This window comes from Macaca nemestrina, chromosome X, assembly GCF_043159975.1.
Source record: "Macaca nemestrina isolate mMacNem1 chromosome X, mMacNem.hap1, whole genome shotgun sequence".
In the NCBI taxonomy this organism is placed as follows: Eukaryota; Metazoa; Chordata; class Mammalia; order Primates; family Cercopithecidae; genus Macaca; species Macaca nemestrina.
Window position 1 is genome coordinate 54404958 of NC_092145.1, and position 19542 is coordinate 54424499.

Genomic DNA, 19542 nt, shown 5'->3' on the forward strand with positions numbered 1-19542 from the left:
CAAACTTAAGACCAAGGAAAGAATCTTAAGAGCTGTGAGACAGAAGCACCAGGTAACCTATAAAGGAAAGCCTATCAGATTAGCAGCAGTTTTCTCAGCAGAAACCCTACAAGCAAGAAGGGATTAGGGACCTATCTTCAGCCTCCTCAAACAAAACAATTATGAGCCAAGAATTTTGTATCCAGAGAAACTAAGTGTCATATATGAAGGAAAGATACAGTCATTTTCAGACAAACAAATGCTGAGAGAATTCACCATTATGAAACCATCACTACAAGAACTGCTAAAAGGATCTCTAAATCTTGAAACAAATCCTGGAAACACATAAAAACAGAACTTCTTTAAAGCATAAATCATAGAGGACCTATAAAACAAAAATGTAAGTTAAAAAGCAAAAACAACAAAAACCAAAGTACACAGGCAACAAAGAGCATGATGAAAGCAACAATACCTCACATTTCAATACTAACATTTGAATATAAATGGTCTAAATGCTCCACTTAAAAGATACAGAACTGCAGAATGAGTAAGAACTCACCAAACAGCTATATGCTGCCTTCAGGAGACTCACCTAACACATAAGGACTCACATAAACTTAAAGTAAAGGGGCAGAAAAAGGCATTTCATGCGAATGGACACCAAAAATGAGCAGGAGTAGCTATTCTTAGACAAAACAAACTTTAAAGCAACAACAGAGACAAAGAGGGATAGTATGTAATGGTAAAAGGCCTTTCCAACAGGAAAATATCATAATCCTAAACATATAGGCACCTAACACTGGAACTCCCAAATTAATAAAACAGTTACTAATAGACCTGAGAAATGAGATAGATAGCAACACAGTAATCGTGGGGGACTTCAATACTCCACTGACAGCCCTAGACAGGTCATCGAGACAGAACGTCAACAAAGAAAGAATGGATTTAAACTATATGTTAAAACAATTGGACTTAACAGATATATATAGAACATTTCATCCAACAACTGCATGATAAAACATTCTATTCGACAGCACATGGAACTTTCTCCAGGATAGACTATATGATAGGCCATAAAATGAGCTTCAATAAATTTAAGAAAATTGAAATTATATAAGCACTCTCTCAGACCATAATGGAATAAAACTGGAAATCAACTTCAAAGAGAACCTTCAAAACCATGCAAATACATGGAAATTAAATAACCTGGTCCTGAATGAGCATTGGGTCAAAAATGAAATCAAGATGGAAATTAAAAAAAATTCTTCAAACTGAATGAAAATAATGTCACAACTATCAAAACCTCTGGGATTCAGCAAAGGCAGTGCTAAGAGGAAAGTTCAGAACCCTAAACGCCTGCATCAGAAAGTCTGAGAAAGCACAGACAGACAATCTAAGGTCATACCTCAAGGAACTAGAGAAACAAGAACAAACCAAACCCAAACCCAGCAGAAGAAAGGAAATAACCAAAATCAGAGCAGAACTAAGTGAAATTGAAACAAACAAAAATACAAAAGGTAAATGAAATGAAAAAGCTGGTTCTTTGAAAGATAAATAAAATTGATAGACCATTAGCAAGATTAACCAAGTAAAGAAGAGAGAAAATCCAAATAAGCTCAGTAAGAAATGAAACGGGAAGTATTACAACTGACACCACAGAAATACAAAAGGTCATTCAAGGCTACTATGAATACCTTTATGCACATAAACTAGAAAACCTAGAAGAGATGGATAAATTCCTGGAAAATACAACCCTTCTAGTTTAAATCAGGAAGGATTAGATACCCTGAACAGACCCACAACAAGCAGTGAGATTGAAATGGTAATTGAGAAAATTACCAACAAAAAAAGTCCAGGACCAGACTAATTCACAGCAGACTTCTAGCAGACATTCAAAGAATTGGTATCAATCCTTTTGACACTATTTTACAAGACAGAGAAAGAAGGAACCCGCCCAAATTCATTCTATGAAGCCAGCATCATCCTAATACCAAAACCAGCAAAGGGCATAACCAAAAAAGACAATTACAGACCAATATTTTTGATGAACACGGATGCTAAAATCCTCAACAAAATACTAGCTAACCAGTTCTAATAACATATCAAAAAGATAGTCCACCATGATCAAGTAAGTTTTGTACCAGGGATGTAGGGATGGTTTTACATACACAAGTCAATAAATGTGATACACCACATAAACAGAATTAAAAATAAAAATCACATGATAATCACAATACATGCAGAAAAAGCATTTGACAAAACCCATCATTCCTATATGATTAAAATGCTCAGTAAAATCGGCATACAAGGGACATACCTTAATGTAATAAAATCCATCTATGACAGACCCACAGCCAACATAATACTGAATGGGGAAAAGTTGAAACCATTCCCTCTGAGAACTAGAATGAGACAAGGATGCCCACTGTCACCACTCCTCTTCAACATAGTACTGCCAAAGCAATAAAACAAGAGAAAGAAATAAAGGGCATCCAAATTGGTAAAGAGGAAGTCAAACTGTCACTGTTTGCTGATGATATGATCATGTTAGATATGAGTTCTAAATTTCTTTTCAAAGAATTAATATGTATGTTCAATTCTTTGCCTTCTACTTTTAAACTTAACTTCCTTGTAAAGCAACCTTTTTGGATTACCTACTCCACCCTGACTCATTCTGATCACCTGCTCCACCCTACATTCCAATCACCTGCTCCACCCTAACTCATTCCAATTACCTGCTACCTGCTCTGCCCTGACTCCCTCCAAAGCACTCACCCCGTCATTCTTTTTAGCCAATCGGAATCAGTTTAGCGTGTGTGGTCTAACCCTAGCCAATAGGGGAAAAACACAGCAGCAGGGGCCACATGCATCAGGGATAAGAACCCCTTCCCCTCCCTTGTCCAAGTGTGCACTCACCATTGTTCCATCTGTAGGGGCGCACCCTTCTATATAGAAGTAACTAGACTTGCTGAGAATTAAAAAGAAAATTTTATATTCGAGTGCTGTTTCTTTTGCGGCACCAAAACTTTATATATAACAATCATTTACCTTGAAAACCCTAAAGACTCCTCCAGAAAGCTCCTAGAACTGATAAAAGAATTCAGCAAAATTTCTGCATACAAAGTTAATGTACACAAATAAGTAGCTCTTCTATACACCAACAGCGACCAAGCAGAGAATCAAATCAAGAACTCAACCCCTTTTACAATAGTCACACACACACAAAAAAAACCCACTTAGGAATATACCTAACCAATGAGTCGAAAGACCGCTACAAGGAAAACTACAAACACTGCTGTAAGAAATCATATATGACACAAACAAATGGAAACACCTCCCATGCTCATGGATGGGTAGAATTAATATTGTGAAAATGACCATACTGCCAAAAGCCATCTACAAATTCAATGCACTGTCCATCAGAATACCACCATCATTCTTCGCAGAATTAGAAAAAACAATTCCCAAAATCATATGGAACCAAAAAAGAGCCCACATCGCCAAAGCAAGACTAAGCAAAAAGGACAAATGTGGAGGCATCACACTAGCTGATTTCAAACTATACTATAAGGCCATAGTCACCAAAACAGTGTGGTACTGGTATAAAAATAGGCATGTAGACCAATGGAGCAGAATAGAGAACCCAGAAATAAACCCAAATACTTAGAGCCAACTGATCTTCAACAAAGCAAACAAAAACATAAAGTGGGAAAAGGACACCTTTTTCAACAAATGGTGCTGGGGTAATTGGCTAGCCCCATGTAGGAGAATGACACTGGATCTTCATCTCTCACCTTATACAAAAATCAACTCAAGGTGGATTAAGGACTTAAACCTAAGACCTGAAACTATGAAAAGTCTAGAAGATAGCATTGGAAAAACCCTTCTAGACATTGGCTTCGGCAAGGATTTCATGACCAAGAACCCAAAAGCAAATGCAATAAAAAGATAAATAGCTGGGACCTAATTAAACTAAAGAGCTTTTGCACAGAAAAGGCCCAGTCAGCAGAGTAAACAGACAACCCACGGAGTGGGAGAAAAGCTTCACAATCTATACATGTGACAAAGGGCTAATATCCAGAATCTACAACAAACTGAAACAAATCAATAAGAAAAAAACACACACAATCCCATAAAAAAGTGGACTAAGGAGATGAATAGAAAATTCTCAAAAGAAGATATACAAATGGCCAACAAACATATGAAAAAATGCTCAACATCACTAATGATCAGGGAAATGCAAATCAAAACCACAATGCAATACCTCCTTACTCCTGCAAGAATGGCCATAATGAAAAAACAGTAGATGTCGGTGTGGATGTGGTAAACAGAGAAAACTTCTGCACTGCTGGTGGAAAGTAAACTACTACAGGCACTATGGAAAATAGTGTAGAGATTCCTTAAAGAACTAAAAGTAGAACTACCCTTTGATCCAGCAATCCCACTACTGGGTATCTACCCAGAGGAAAAGAAGTCATTATTCAAAAAAGATAACTTGCATATGTATGTTTATAGCAGCACAATTCACAATTGCAAAATCATGGAACCAACCGAAATGCCCAGCAATCAACAAGTGGATAAAGAAACTGTGGTATATATATACAATGGAATACTATGCAGCCATAAAAAGGGATGAATTAGCAGCATTTGCAGTGACCCGGATGAGATTGGAGAGTATTATTCTAAGTGAAGTAACTCAGGAATGGAAAACCAAACATCATGTGTTCTCACTAATACGTGGGAGCGAAGCTATGAGGATGCAAAAGCATAAGAATGATACAATGGACTTTGGGGACTTGGGGGGAAGAGTGGAGGTGGGTGAGGGATGAAAGACTATAAATATAGTGCAGTGTATACTGCTTCGGTGACAGGTCACCAAAATCTCACAAATCACCATTAAAGAACTTACTCATGTAACCAAATACCACTTGAACTCCAATAACTTATGGAAAAATAAAATAACAATTAAAAAATTTCCTTTAAATATGGTATCTAATTCCTTCTGGCCTTCAAGGTTTTTGCTGAGAAATCCATTGATAATCTTAGTGAAGATCCATTGGACATGATGAGTTACTTTTCTCTTGCTGCTTTCAAGATTCTTGAGGGGGCCTTAGACTTTGTATTGTATTCCTTTACCTCTGATCTCTTGCCCCCGGTTTCTGTGAGTCTGTAGTCCCCCTGCAGTGTTCCATGTCTTTGGCTTTTGTTAGAATATAATGTGTCTTGGTATGTACTGCTTTGGGTTTATCCTACCTGGAGGTCATCAAGATTTTTGGATTTGTGAATCAATGCCTTTCCTCAAATTTGGGAAGTTTTCAGCCATTATTTTTTCAGATAGTTCCTCTGCTCCTTTCTTTATCCCTTCACCATCTGAGACTTCTGTAATGCATATATTGGTCAGCCTGATGGTATCCCATAGGTCTCTTAGTCTCTGTCCACTTTTCTTAATTATTATTATTATTATTATTAGGTCTTCAGATTAAATAATTTCAAAGGACTTATCTTCAAGTTCACTGATTCTTTCTTCTTCCTGTTTGAATCTACTGTTGAATCCCTCTAGGTGTTTTTCAATTCAGATACTGTATTTTCAGCTCCAGAATTTCTGTTTGGTTCCTTTTTATAGTTTCTCTTTGTTAATATTCTCTTTTGTTTATGTATTGTTTTTCCGATTTCCTTTAGTTCTTTGAGTTTTCATTTAGCTCTTTGAGCATATTTAAGACATTTTGTCTTTGTCTAGTACTTCTGATGCTTGTGTTTCTTCAGGGACAGTTTCCGACAGTTTATTTTCTTCCTTTGAATGGGCCATATTTTCCTGTTTCTTTGCATGGTTTGTTATTTTTTTGTTCTTTTTAAAAATTGGTCATTCAAAAAAACAGCCACCTCTGCTAGTCATTACAAGTATGTGCCAGGGAAGACCTTCACTCATTAGCAGGGCATGCTGTCAGCTTGGGATCAGCCCCATGTGAGGTCTTAAGGTCTTCTTAGGCCTCTTCTGGCTATGCATTTTGCCTTGGCCTGGGTATCTGTTGTTGTTGTTGTTTTCCAGTTCCCTTGAATGCATGACTGCTTACAAATGTCTCAGTTTCCTAAAGAGTCTCACCCCAGGCCGGGCGCGGTGGCTCAAGCCTGTAATCCCAGTACTTTGGGAGGCCGAGGCGGGTGGATCACGAAGTCAGGAGATCGAGACCATCCTGGCTAACATGGTGAAACCCCGTCTCTACTAAAAATACAAAAAACTAGCCAGGCGTGGTGGCGGGCGCCTGTAGTCCCAGCTACTCGGAGGCTGAGGCAGGAGAATGGCGTAAACCCGGGAGGCGGAGCTTGCAGTGAGCCGAGATCGCGCCACTGCACTCCAGCCTGGGTGACACAGCGAGACTCCGTCTCAAAAAAAAAAAAAAAAAAAAAGAGTCTCACCCCTGCTTCTCTGAGGGTGGACTTAGATGTTCTATTGTGTTCCTCTACCTCTGACCTCTTGCTCCAGGTATCTGTGAGTTTGTAGGCCGCCTGCAGTGTTCATGAGTAGTGCTCACCATTTCCTGTGGCTTTTTCTGAACCTGAGTATCCAGCCATGCTGCTTTTCCCTGTCTGACCTCCGAATTAGGTAAAACAGAGACCAGTACCTCAGGCAGCCCCTTGACAGGTTAGAATGTTGCAAATAAAGTCCACTCTCCTGGCTCTGGAGTTCTAAGGAGGGAATTGGCAGCAGGGCTGCTGCATCCCCAGGTGTGCCAGGAGGGAAGGATAGGGTACAGGCAAGTAAAAATGTTACAAAATTTCTTAGCGTTTTGACTGTGTCTTTTTCTTGATTAGGTGTTTGCTTGGTTGCTATAGAACTTTGAGTATTTTTCAGACTTCCTATAAAGTTATTGTGTAGCCAGTCTGTAATACTGTAATTTTTTTTAACAGCTTATAACACAACTTTTATTAGAAAAGTTATACATAACATAGCATCAACTATTTCCAAGAACTTTTTTTTTTTTTTTTTTTTTTTTGAGAGGAATCTTGCTCTGCTACCCAGGCTGGAGTGCAGTGGCGCGATCTCGGTTCACTGCAAGCTCCGCCTCCCGGGTTCACGCCATTCTCCTGCCTCAGCCTCCCCAGTAGCTGGAACTACAGACACCGCCACCTCGCCCGCCCGGCTAATTTTTTGTATTTTTTAGTAGAGACGGGGTTTCACCGTGTTGGCCAGGATGGTCTTGATCTCCTGACCTCGTGATCCACCCGCCTCGGCCTCCCAAAGTGCTGGGATTACAGGCATGAGCCACCGTGCCCGGCAATCCAAGAACAATATTGAACCCGATAAGCAAAAAAACCAGACTAACAAAATGTGTAACAAGAAACCAATGACCTTTCTAAAATCAAACATTCAATTATCTACAATGTCTTTTTACAAATGGGGAAAACTCCATGGTTTACAGGCATAGAATATTGAAAATAAATCTGCAATAGCAATTTTTTACAATTAAACTCTCAAGAAACTGAATCATTAAAACAGTAATGAGTTCACAAATTTAAAACATTTTGCATAATTTTAAATTGTTAGGTATACACTGAAGTCTGAATTTCAAAAGTGATTGTTTCCCTATGAAAGTGTCAACACTTAAGCTAGAACTTTCAGTGTTAATTTTGCCCTAAAAATTTAAGAAATATTCTGATAATCATAATAGTCACATGATTTCTGATGCTGTCTGGTCTGTTAATATAGACCTTTATTTGGTTGTGTTTTTCTTCAGTTAAGTTATAGGAAACTGGATATAGGATTTCGTTGCAAAGCTATTAAAGTTCCAAACACAGGAGTGTGCAGCACTGGAAAAGGAGATCAGTACTAAAACTTATAATAAATATCAGAGAAGCCATTAGTTTTTACAGCATTGTCTGCTTAAAGGTTAAGTTGACCTGGTGTATAATTTCCCATCAGTCTGTCCTTGTAGTAGGCAGGGCAATTTCTATTTTCATGATCTGAATACTCAGATATATCCAAACATCTTTTTAAAACTTTGATTTATAACTCCTAGAAAGTTATGTTTTTTGATAGTCACTGTACTCTAATCAGGCCTATATTTCTGCTCATTTTGGAGCCTCATTAAAATGACAGATTTTGAGATAGCCGAGTTCATCAGAAAGACTTAAATGGAATGATTGACAAAATAGAACACTTTAAACCAAGTCAGTCCTATCTTTTTGTAGCTGAAGGGTATCAGTCACAACACAATTTCACATATACCTTTGCTCATTAGGGAATTATACTTAAAATGAATCTCAAGAGGGTGACCTTTGTTATTTCAGGTGCCACCCCTAAGGTTAACAAGAAGATCGCCAGTGTTACAACTGATGGAAAGCCTTTTCTTTTCTTTTTTTCTTGTCAAAGACTCATACCATAGTTTTAAATTAAACTGTCAGGCATTTGCCCAGACAGGTTTTCCTTTTCAATGCAGTAATGAAGAACTAAGATTAAAATCATGACTTTCAACTGCCACTCAGCATCATTACATGCACCAATATTGCACACATCTGTTCTGTACTGTTAAAATAATCTTCTGAGTCCTTGGGGTGCTGTTTTCTCCATCAGAACACAAACACAACCCATCTAATCAGTTTCCCTCAAAGATGAAACTGACAAATTTAATATACTGGAAAAAAATGAAGAAAGAAAAAGGCAAAGACTTTGTACAGACAAAAATCTAAGTTTTTTTAAAGGGTTCTGTGTCTCCTACACATGGGGGCAATTTGTAAGCACTAGTGAAATAAACAGTAGCTATAATGCTTCTAGCTCCTTATAAAATGTGGAACTTTGGCCCAGGTGTTGCGATGATGTTACTGTACAGTTCTTGTGTCAGCTCAATAGCTTGCTGCTTTTTAAGAACTAAGAAGCTGTAGAACTTTGCGGCAGCTTGTTTTCTGTTTGTGTTTTGACATAACTCAAGCAAACTGATAGATTCAGCTCCAGTTTTAGCAAGAGCTCATTGAAGACCATGAAGCATCTGCTGAGTCCTTTTCTTCCATCTTCTTTCTTCCTGATCTTGATCACCCCCTGAAACATCTTCATCCTTTTCGTCTTCATCATCATTTTTTCCCCCCTTTTCTTTCTTTTTGGCAGAAGTTCTGACTCTTATATTAGCTGACAGATATTTGGAGGTTCTTCTGGGGGAAGCTCTACAGGCAGTATTTCCATCTGCTCAACCTGCTGAGGAGGCATCACAGGCTCTGGGTTAATTTGTCCAGCTTTTCGCTTAACTCCCTGAGGTGGTGGTGGAGGCATAGCTGGCTCATCCAGGTTTGTTCTGCTGGCCTCATCACTGACTCCTGGAGGCGGCTTGGCTCTTCCAAAATGGGCTTATCAGTAACATAATGCTGCTGGTGTAGCTGTTGCTGGTCCTCTCTAGGAACCTCTGGATTTTCACGTTATTTGAGGAACTCATCCAAATTATCTGCCCTACTTTCCCCCTTTTTCTAAGGTCTTCTGGTACAAGTGGTGTAAGACAGCATGTAAAGAGCTTCAGTAGTCTGTTATTCCACAAAGGCTGAGCAGGTAAAGAAAACAGTTTTTCTACTCCTGTCTCTTTCCACATCACCTATTTCTTGGTGGGTGGTGCTAGATCCCAAGTAGTAACAATATCAGAATAATCATTAAGTTGGGCTCTAATTGTCTTGCTATCCAAGTTTTTGACACTGTCAACAATTGGCTTCCTCTTCCTCTTGGCTTTTGTTTCTTTAACAGTTATATCAATAGGTTCCAATGCAAATGCTTCTTCCTCATTTGGAACAAGTGTTGTTTGATCAGACATAGCTGGCTGGTTCGACAGGATTCACTGAATCAGGACTATCAGGCCCACCCATTGATGTATTATCATCCTCATCCATATATCATCATGTGCAGGCTGCTCTGGCAACATCACCTCTGCCTCAGAGAGGGCAGGGGGATCGTCAAAGATACTACCATCATTATTAGTAATAAGTTTGTCATCTAATATTCCACCATCATTTCCTTCTCTAAAATTATTATCTTTATATTGGTCTTCATATTCTAAATGGTTAATTTTCTCATTCAGATTGCTGGTGCTCTCTCTGTTCAGACTCTAATAGGAGGTTAGAAGCAGTAGTGCCTACTAACATGTCATCATCCTCAAAAGCACTGCCTTCTCTCATTATCTCATGATCATCCATTCCAAAATCACCAAAATCATTTTCTTGTAAAATACTGATATTCCCAACTTCTTCTCTCGTGGTTATTTCTTCCACTCTACTCTGACCCAAGCTGAACTCCTGGGCTTGATCACATCAGTGTCATCTAAGTCAGGCAGTGGCTGACCAAAGTCATGAAATTCTTCAGGTAAAGTAATGGTGTTATAAACTGCTTCCTGATTTTCCTCAGGCAGGTCAACACCTGGTCAAAAAACCATCTTTATCTTAATGAATGCTTCATTACAGTCTGCAAGAAGGTATTTGACTTTCCTGTGATATATTCAAACTACTCCCAGTAAGAGATGTCCGTAATGCTATCTTCACCTTTCGTGAGATGATACTCTCCATGCTACTCTCTAAATTACACTGTAACACAGGGGCTTTGGTTAGCTTCTTATCCCAATGGGCCACTAGCCAAATTTTGGCCAGAGGCCCTCTTACTGAGGACAAAATGTGCATAGAACATTGTTCTGGTTGGCTATGAAAATAGAAGGAAACCTTGCTCTCCACTGGGAGTTGGGCGGGCTGGGTCCAGTCTGTATTTTTTTTTTAATGTTTTGTCAATTGAGAAAAAGTAAGTTCCAATCATTTTAGGAGATTTATTTGCCAAAGTTAAGAACATGCCCGGGAGACAGGTCTATACCTTTCTCCAAAGATAATTTTGAGGGCTCCAAATTTAAAGGGGAAAGGGTGGGATATTGAGAAGCAAACAATTTTCATATAAGAGGGGGTAGCGAAAAATAGTCATTCATGCCTTTGCCTGGTTCAATGAATCTGCATTTTTTAAATATAAGATAATATAGAATGGCTGCTTCGCAGATGCTGCCGCTGCCAGGAGCCCCATACTATCAGCCATGGTCAACATCTTCTTCAACATCACCATAAATGGTGAGCCCTTGGGCCACATCTCCTTCAAGCTGTTTGCAGACAAGTTTCCAAAGACAGCAGAAAGCTTTCATGCTCTGCGCACTGGAGAGAAAGGATTTGGTTATAAGGGTTCCTGCATTCACCGAATTATTCCAGGGTTTATGTGTCAGGGTGGTGACTTCACATGCCATAATGGTACTGGTGGCAAGTCCATCTACAGGGAGAAATGTGATGACAAGAACTTCATCCTAAAGCATACAGGTCCTGGCATCTTGTCCATGGCAAATGCTGGACACAAACAGTTCCCAGTTTTTCATCTGCACTGCCAAGACTGAGTGGTTGGATGACAAACATGTGGTCTTTGGCAAGGTAAAAGAAGGCATGAATATTGTGGAGGCTATGGAACGCTTTGGGTCCGGGAATGGCAAGACCAGCAAGAAGATCACCATTGCTGACTGTGGACAACTTATTAAAGTTAGACTTGTGTTTTATCTTAACCACCAGACCATTCTTTCTGTAGCTCAGGAGAGTACCCCTCCTCCCCATTTGCTGGCAATAGCCTATAATCTTTGTGCTCTCATTGCAGTTCCCTTTGGGTTCCATGTTTTCCTTGTTCCCTTCCATGCCTAGCTGGATTGCAGAGTTAAGTTTATGATATAAAATAAAACTAAATAACAAACAACAAAAAAAGATGACATAAACAAAAGGGGCAGAGGAAAAATCTGGGGAATCTGCATTTTACATAAGATAACAGACAAAATGGGGGCAGGGGAACACTCAGATATGCATTTATGTCTGGTGGACCAGGGCGGCTGCACCTGTAAAGATAAGCTATCAATTTGCATTGCCATGGTGAAATTTTAACAACTCACTAGGAATTTCCTTGTGGGCAAAATATGGAGGAGGCATGTAGCTTTTCATCTTGTAACCATTTTATTGAGGAACCAAAACGGGGAGGCAGGTTTGCATGACCCAGTTCCCATTTTGACTTTTGCCTTTGGCTAAATGAGTTTGGGGGGATCCCAGAATTTAATTTCCTTTCACATTTCCCTTCTTTTTTATTTAAAATCTTTTGGAGGAAGCATTTTAAAAGAAATATGGGTTCTTGGCTTCAGGTTGCTTTTTCCTCCCTTTTTTGAGCTGGTTTCCTGTTGCTGGGATAGTTTATTTCTACAAGTTTAGGTCCCACATTGCCAGGAAGGCTCATTCCTAGGAAGTTGTGTCCCATAAAGATTAAAAAAAAAAAAAAAAAAAAAAGAGAGGAAAGAAGGAAAAAGGAAAGGAAAAAAGAAAGAGAAAAAAACATATATATATAGGGACCTAGGCCAGATTTATAGCAACAAAAGGAAAGCAAACCTGGAAGCTGGGTCAGGCTATATTACTGCTTCCTCAATTAAAGCAATTCTCTGGGCAATTATTACCCCAGCCCTTTCAGTTGTGCATTAACTTATTTGCAAGCACATACCGTAACAACATTGTAAGCAGAAACAGGACAGAACACAAATTATTACTATCCCTATTATAAGCAATAGCTTCTGCCACCAAGTTCCCCAGGATCCAAACCAACTACTCAACCAATTGATTAGTGAGGGTTTTGGATCTGACAGGTTGGTTATCTGGGTTTTCATATCAGTCATAAATCAAGTTATGTTCTTTGATTCATCTGGAATATACACACAACATTCAGTTTTTATGATGGCACAGGTCTCCCTTGTGCTGCAATGAGTATATCTAAAGCCATATGGTAGTATAGCACAACTTTCCTCATAAGCATGACCTCATTGTTTAGCAAGGCAATACTCATGTGGCTATCATTCAGGGCCTTTTGGGTGTAATTGGTTAAGGCCTCTATATGCCATATAACATCTTCAATACCTGTCTGTGGTACAAAGATTGAAGCTAAGTGATCATACCATTGGAATACCTAACATGTCCAATGAAATTGTAAATGAAAAAGGTTTGCTGGTTTTGGCAGGGTCTGAATTACATGCCCTTGTGCCCAAGCATAACCTAGGGAACGTCATCCTAACTACCCTGGAGGTAACCACGGCCATAAGTTAGTGCCACATAGCCAATATGTCCCATTTGGAGCTAGCCAATAAATACTTGGTTGCTGCACCCAATCGGTGGCATTCTAGTCAGCGTCTTGTAATATGATAATGTGGTCACAGCATTCTCCAGGTGTCCACCCCATATCTCTCGTACTGTTTGGCCATAGGTCCTTGGTATGGTTTCTTCGCTGCCAGCACAAAGAAGCATTTTGGCTGAGTTGGCCAGACATGGGGTGAGCCAGATAAACCCAGCCCAAATTTGCATTATTCCATTTTGAAAATGGGCTGTTGTTTGGGGTGTGGTTACCACCTTCTGTTTTAGCTGGGGGTGGGGGGTGGGATGTTAAAGTGAGATCTAATGACCTGGTCCTTTCCATTCAAAAACTTTTCCCATGTCCCTTGTTCTTAAGAGTGTTTTTAATGGGCCAGTTATATATATTGTCTTTTGTTATCCCAGCACTAAGTATGCCAGACCACTTCTGTGATGTGATAATTTTTTGGTATTCTATCCAGTCCTGACCTTGGAAGGGGGATATCCACCATGGCAGGCTGAAGCCACTGGAAAGAGGCTTGAGTCTGCATACCCAGCAGGTATTCTTTTGTAATCAGTCTGCATAATGCTGAACCCACTGTAGAAACAGGTTTGTTTCATGGGCATCCATGGGTGGCAGTGGCAAGAAGGTGTAGGGATACAGGATTAATAATAGCAAGGTTGTGAAATTCATTTTAGTTACTAAATGGTGTTAAATCAGACAAGGCAAGTGCCCTGTCATTTATAAGACAGGAGTTGCCAGTATTTCTAGGACAATAATTGTAATGGTTACTGTACAATAAACAGAGGCGTTCCCTTTGCATACAGGCCTGGTCCTTTGTCTTGGGTTTAAGCAGTCCACAACAACTGTTGTCTGCTTCTAATCCTGGGTTGCAGGTTCATGTTTAGTGAACCGGAGGTGAAGGTCTTTGGTGGGAGTTACAGTCCACTCAGGAGGTTGTGCCTTTTTAAGATGAGAGATGTGAATCCATGAATCTATACTCTTTAATTTTGTGGTACATGGATTAGTCAGTAGTACCTGGTACATGCCCTTCCATCAGGGTTGAAGGGAATCCTTTATTAGATGTCTTTTCCAATAGATGAAATCTCCAGGTTGCAGATCGTGACCAGGCACCTTATCTTCAGGGAGCACACTGTGAAAGGAATTCTTTAACAAATCTTGGCTTTTTCTAAGATGATAAATGAGTTCCTCACAATATTGCAATATATTTCCCTTGAGAAAAGTTGGATTGGTTATGTTCGTTCCCATACACTTGGGTCTTCCTGTTATAATTTCATAAGGAGACAATTGATGTTTTCCAAAAGGAGTGGATCGGAGTATAAGCAGCACTAGGGGGAGTGCTTTGGGCCAGAGGAGGTGAAATGCCTCTGTGAACTTAGCCAATTGTGTTTTAATTATTCCGTTAGTCCTCTCCACCAGGCCTGAAGACTGGGGATGGTTGGCACAATGGAAATGTTGAAATGTGGGCCAAATTTTACAAATATTTTGAGTAACCTGGCCAATAAAGTATGTTCCCCTGTCATTGTGAAGTTCACAGAGGACTCCCCACAGTGGGACAATTTTTTTTAGTAGGATTTTTCCAACTGTCATGGCTGTTGCTTGCCTGCAGGGAAAAGCTTCAACCCAATGGTATAACATGCAGACCATTACTAAAACATACTTGTAACCTTGAGATGATGGCAGCTGGATAAAATCAAGCTATCATACCTCAAAAGGTCAGCCGGAAGGGGAAAATGACCCTGGACTCCATGGAGGGGTTTTCCTGGGTTATGTTTGGGACAAATAACACATGAGAGTAAACTTTTTTGTTTGTTTGGTTTTTTGAGATGGAGTTTCGCTCTTGTTGCCGAGGCTAGAGTGCAATGGTGCAATCTCAGCTCACTGCAACCTCTTCCTCCCGGGTTCAGGTGATTCTTCTACCTCAGCCTCCCAAGTAGCAGGATTACAGGTGCACACCACCATCCCCGGCTAATTTTTGTATTTTCAGTAGATACAGGGTTTTGCCATGTTAGCCAGGCTGGTCTTGAACTCCTGACCTCAGGTGATCCACCTCCCTGGGCCTCCCAAAGTGCTGGGATTACAGGTGTGAGCCACGGTACCCGAATGAGAGTAAACTTTTTGTGCCACTATAAAGGATGGTTTCCAGTAATACTGTTTATACCAGGATATTACTTTATCTGGATTCCAATAGGTTAGATTATGAACATATTTCATAAGGGACACCTGACATTCTATTGGAATAATGGGCTTCTTGGAATGGAATAATTAGGTCCACATCATATTTCAGTTTTGGGAGTCAAGTATCCCCCTGCCTGTTTCCAAGTAGATTTCTCTTTTGTAGGAGCTATGCGCTGGGTTTCTTTCAACATGTATTTAAGTATTTTGGGTTTTATGGCCATTTTCCAACTTAGGGGTGATGGCTTGAATGCTGCTTTTTTAGCTGTGGCGTCAGCGAATTGGTTACCCTGACTTTCTGTGGTGTCTAATTTTGAGTGACCTGGGATTTTTATAATTGCCAAGCTTTTTGGTTTTAGAACACCTTCTAACAGCTCTGATACTTGTCCATTTTTTATGGGTTACCCTGAGGGGGTTAAATATCCTCTCTCTTTCCATAGCATCCCAGTCATGAGCAACCCCAAAAGCATAGTGGCTGTCAGTGTAAATGTCTGCAGCCTTGTCTTTTGCCAATTGACAAGCTTTGGTCAGGGCAACCAATTTGGTCACTTGAGCTGATCTGGCTTGGGGGAGATGATTGACTTCAATTACCTCTAGTAAGGAAACCACAGCATATCCTGCTATAAAATTTCCATCCTCTCCTCTTAAATAAGACCCATCTGTATACCATTCTATCTCAGCATTATCCAGTGGCATCTCTTGTAGGTCTGTCCTGGGGGTGAGAAGTCAGTCAGTCATTAGAACACAGTCATGAGGGGTTTTGTCAGAAGGGCCTGGCAAGAGAGGGGCCAGATTAAGATTATTACAGCAGGAAATAGTAATATTGGGAGATGATAAAAGCAAAATTTCCTAAGAGGCTAACCAGTTGACAGACAGATGTTGTATATGATGAGAGTTTAGAAGGGTCTCAAGAGAATGTGGCACAAAAATGGTAAGGGGGAACCCATAATTATTTCTTCAACAGACTTTGAGATGGTGTTATCTTTTGAGCAAAATCCTGGGAACTTTGTACACAGCAAGGCCGTGGCTGCTATTGCTGTCATACAAGGAGGCAGCCCTCGAGCCACAGGGTCCAGCTGTTGGCTATAATAGCCTATAGGTCTCTGATGATCACCATGTTTCTGGGTCAGTACTCCGGATGCAGTACCTCCAACTTTGTGTATGAAAAGGGAGAAAGGCAATTTGTAGTTTGGGTGCCCTAAGGCCGGGGCATTAATTGGAATTTCCTTTATTTGTTGTACAGCTGATTGTCCCTCTGGAGTCCACATGATGGGATCAGGTTGTTCATTTTTTAGGTATGCACACTGAAGTTGAGCCATAAGGGAGAAATTTGGTATCCAGTTTCTACAATAGCCCGCCAGGCCCCAAAAACTCTTAAGTTGTTTCTTAGTGGCAGGCATTGGGAAAACTAAAATTCCTCACTCTTATCAGGGTTAATACTCAGTCCTTTGGCTGAGATAATATGTCCCAAATACTTAACTTGAGGTAAGCATAGCTGAACTTTGTCTTTAGACATTTGTGTCCCTTGGTGGCTGTTTGAGTAAATATAGACTATCTTCCTGAGAGGAAGAGAGTGTGTCTGAACAAAGGAGAGTAGATGAATGCTGAGCCCTGGGAAAATATTTAATCCTCTAAATCAGCTTCTAATATTTGGGAACAGTAAGTGGGACTTTCTGTTTACCTTTGGGGCATTACAGTCCACGTATATTGCCGTTCTTTCCAAATAAAGGCAAACAAATATTGGCTGCCTGGTTCTACAGGAATACTAAAGAAGGCACTATAGAGATCCACAACTGAGAAATACTGACTGGTAATGGATATAGGTGATAGAAGGGTTTGTGGGTTGGGGACTACTGGGTGCCTGGGAATTATGATATTGTTTATTGCCCTCAAGTCCTGCACAAATTTCCATCCTCTCCCACTTGGTTTCTTGACAGGGAATATAGGGCTGTTTCAGGGGATTGTGCAGGGAATAATGATAATCTCAGATTATCATTATTTCTCAAATGATATATTATTCATATATCATTTCTCAGATAATCTTCTATGATAGGAGCAATTCCATATATGGGTTCCTTTTGCAGAGGATAGTGTTTAAGATTGGATAGGGGTTTCTTTGGGTTTATCTCTACCTTTACTGGAATGGCTGAGAATACTTTCTCTGTATCTGTATTTGAGTGAGACTATAAGCAGGAAGACACATCCTTGAGCAAGTGCCCCACTTCTGGTGTTAACAGGAAGATTGGGGAAGCTAAAAGGAGTTTTACTGTTTTCTGCTCTGTATTCCAGTGTTCTTTCTTCTTCCGTAATATTTCCTTCTCTGTCTCCATTTTATTTTCCTGGTCACAAGATGACGTTTTAACATTACCAGTACTAAATTGTACATTATCAGGACATTTTAAAATTTAGTATTTTTGGTCTCCTGGCTCCAATTCTAAAACAGTTTCACCTTTTGATGAAAAAGAGATATGGGCATTATGGATGTTGAGATCACGGCCCAAAAGATTGACAGGAGCCCCAGCGCATATTAGAAACATATGGGACCTACTGAGTGTGTCACACTTAGAGCCTGCGACAGGGTAGTGGAACCTGATGAACCCTAAGGTACGGGTTTGGACTTAAAACATGAGATCATTTTATTAGACACACTCACCATGTTAATTCTTTCATTACTCTGAGGAATGGGGTTTCTAAATAAGGTGAGATTGTTGTACCCGAGCAAGTTAGAGAAACACCACACTTTGAGACAAATTTAGGAGTCCTTTATTAGCCAGTGACTCGAAATTCTCTTGGCCCCAAGGAAGGGGCTCGATTTTCTTTTATACTTCGGTTTAGGAAGGGGAGGGGGAGCTCAGTTGCAACAATTCTACAGAAGTAAAAACATGCAAAAAGTTAAAAAGACAAATGGTTACAGAGAAGCAAACAGTTCCAGGTGCAGGGGCTCTAAATCTTTTATAAGATGTTATATATGGGGACTCTGCCGGACACAAACTCAAGGCTTTATGGTGTTATCTTTTAAGCAAAATCCTGGGAACTTTGTACATTGCTTGCTTCAGTATGTTATCAGTTAATTGGACTCTGATATGTTGAGAGTCAGCTTACACAAGTTAACCCCTTGAGGAAGAGGGTGAGGTAAGGAGTCCTTGATGTCCTGTAAATGAAGGAGCCAAATAGAGTTCCTCTGGCTTTCTCAGCTAAGGGAGAGTCTATTCATGTGGAAATAAGGCTAGGTGATTACAGGATTTATCAGAGATAGTCACACCTATGTCAGTTAAGGCAGTTGTAAACTCATGGTTTATTATTATATTAATCTCTCCCAATTGGTTTGTCAGGGTAGAATATTTGGAGAGGTGAAACCCCTGTATTTCCTTGGAGCACCCCTTGTCTTCCTGAGTTGCATTCTGCCTTTTCTTTCGTTTCAGCCTAAGGCAATCTCTCTTAAGGTGTCTCGGTCATTTACAGTTGTAACAGACTGCGAGGGAAGAGTCCTCAGACAGAGGGAGCTTAAAATCTTTCTGGGGCTGAGAGGCTTGAGAAGTTAATTGCTTTAGCTGTAAATGCATAATTTGGGCAATCTTCTTTTTTTTTTTTTTTTTTTTTTTTTTGAGACGGAGTCTTGCTCTGTCGCCCATGCTGGGGTGCAGTGGCCGGATCTCAGCTCACTGCAAGCTCCACCTCCCGGGTTTACGCCATTCTCCTGCCTCAGCCTCCTGAGTAGCTGGGACTACAGGCGCCCGCCACCTCGCCCGGCTAGTTTTTTGTATTTTTTAGTAGAGACGGGGTTTCACCGTGTTAGCCAGGATGGTCTCGATCTCCTGACCTCGTGATCCACCCGTCTCGGCCTCCCAAAGTGCTGGGATTACAGGCTTGAGCCACCGCGCCCGGCAAATGGTATATTTTGTATTTTTTAGTAGAGACGGGGTTTCACCATGTTAGCCAGGATGGTCTCGATCGCCTGACCTCGTGATCCGCCCGTCTCGGCCTCCCAAAGTGCTGGGATTACAGGCTTGAGCCACCGCGCCCGGCCTGGGCAATCTTCTGTTTTTCCTTGTTTTATCATATTGCGGGATAATTGGTCAGCTAACTAGTTCATTAGTTCTGGCTGTGGTCCAATTTGCATTTTACAAGGGTGGCTAAATCATCATCTAGTCCGTTAAGAAATTTGCATTTAATAATGTATCATTTTTATTGTTTTCAAAGCAATCAGCTGACATCCCACAATATTGTTTTAAAGT

At 40.3% G+C, this 19542-nt stretch overlaps 1 protein-coding gene and 1 pseudogene across 1 annotated transcript in view; one reads left to right on the forward strand and one right to left on the reverse strand.

Moving 5' to 3' along the window:
- LOC139360849 (embryonic stem cell-related gene protein-like) overlaps positions 1 to 19542 on the forward strand; it is a 35633-nt gene that overhangs the window by 9292 nt on the left and 6799 nt on the right. The window lies entirely within an intron of this gene.
- On the reverse strand, positions 8754 to 10627 carry LOC105499297 (double-strand-break repair protein rad21 homolog pseudogene; annotated as a pseudogene).